Source organism: Cryptomeria japonica, chromosome 11 (assembly GCF_030272615.1).
Source record: "Cryptomeria japonica chromosome 11, Sugi_1.0, whole genome shotgun sequence".
Lineage (NCBI taxonomy): Eukaryota > Viridiplantae > Streptophyta > Pinopsida > Cupressales > Cupressaceae > Cryptomeria > Cryptomeria japonica.
In genome coordinates this window covers 71,157,264-71,159,110 of record NC_081415.1, presented here as the reverse complement: position 1 = coordinate 71,159,110, position 1,847 = coordinate 71,157,264, and the positions used below count along the sequence as shown (strand labels likewise).

The window sequence follows — 1,847 nt, the reverse complement described above, 5'->3', positions numbered from 1 at the left end:
AAATGTGTTACCTTTTGTTTGTGTCCCGATAGCAGCTAACTTTCCATGCTTGTCACAAACTTTGACAATTCCTGTCTAAAATTCTATTCGGTATCCTATATTGTTTAGCTGTGACACACTCAACAAATTGTATTTCAAACCTTCAACCCAATAAGCATCATTGAATCTTGCATTATCAAAAAGTGTTATGGATCCTTTACCTCTTACCAGACATGGTGCATCATTACCAAATCTAACATAGCCTCCATCATAGTCTTCAAACATAACAAACTTGTGTTTATCACCTATCATGTGATGTGAGCATCCACTATCTATGATCCAAGAATCATTAGTATTTATGTGAGATATAAGGGCTTCTTCTTCATACCTTTCTTCATCTGATCCATCTTTGATAACCACATAAACTACTTCCTCTGTATCAGTTTCATCTAATTTATCATCATTGGATTCCTCATCGGCTATTAAGCATGACTTTCTATCTCTTCTTCTGAAGTCTTGGTATCCTCTGTAATGATTATCTTTCTGTCTATCATCTCAGTAATCTCTCTTTTCAGTAGAATCTTTGTCAGGATAGTTAGAAGCCATATGTCCTATCTTATCACAATTGAAACATTTCAAAGGTAGTTTTCCTTTATGTTGAGACATGGACCAGCTAGGACTCGAACCTAGGACCTTCCATGCGTTGATGGAGTGCTCTACCACTGAGCTACTAGTCCAAGATGGACCAGTAGCTCAGTGGTAGAGCACTCCAGCAACGCATGGAAGGTCCTAGGTTCGAGTCCTAACTAGTCCATGTCTCAACATGGTATCAGAGCCAGGTCCAGGCTAGGAGCCCCAAGCACACGAGAGGTGTAGCTTAAGGGGGGGTGTTGGTGTTGGAAATAAGCCACACCTGGACTAACGATGGACTGGTCCAAGAGGGGCTAGTAGCTCAGTGGTAGAGCACTCCAGTAGTGTATGGAAGGTCCTAGATTCAAGTCCTAGCTGGTCCATGTCTCAACATGGTATCAGAGGGAGCCACACCATCATGAAAATATGCTTAATGCATTCTTCTCTGTGAGAGATAAGTTTGAGGAGCAAGCCCTTGTTAATACACTCTTCTTTGTGAGGGAGAAGTTTGAGGTGAAGGCCCCTGTTCCACCCTTTGGGAGTAGTCATGGTGAACGTCATGATGAGATGAAAACATCACGTTGAGCAACTCTATGATGGGCACTTGTGTTCATACTTCATATGCATTCTCATACATGGGAGTAGCCATGATGGATATCATCATGTTGAGTACCATGATGAATCATGTTCCACTCTCTAGGAGTAGCCATGGTGGATGTTATTTCATGACTATATTATTAACAAGGATTCCTCCCTAGCTAAGAGGGAGTGTTGATGTTGTAGTGGTCACCCTTGTGAAGAGACAAATGGTGTCATTGAGGACCGACCCCTTGTGAAAGGGTGCCTCCCTCATATATATAGAAGATGCAAACTCAATCTCTGATCCATTCAATTTATGTGAAGAGTAGTTTATATATTAGTTAGAGAAGATCGATCCTCTAAAGAAAACCAATTAGATTTGCTCTTGTGAAATTTGCTTCAAGGAGTGAAGCAACATATATTGGGCCCGTATCTTGCATTATTGCTAGACATATTTGATATATAAAGACATTTTATGCTAGGTGCTTCTCCCTTGAGTAGGGGGGTTTTCCCTTGGAGATCAAACTGCAGATATTCTGACCAAAAACCTCTTTCAGAGTGAAGGTTGATCACTTTAGAAAAGGTTTAGGTATGATAGAAAGGTAATTTGCTTTGCAATTTGTATTTGCATGTTTAATGTGTAAACTTCTTTGTCATGA

The 1,847-nt window shown here is 40.3% G+C and overlaps 1 non-coding gene across 1 annotated transcript; it reads right to left on the bottom strand.

Moving 5' to 3' along the window:
- Positions 1 to 644: 644 nt before the first annotated feature.
- TRNAV-AAC (transfer RNA valine (anticodon AAC)) lies at positions 645 to 716 on the bottom strand. The gene has a single exon. It is a non-coding gene; the product is annotated as a tRNA-Val (tRNA).
- Between the last annotated feature and the right edge of the window lie 1,131 nt (positions 717 to 1,847).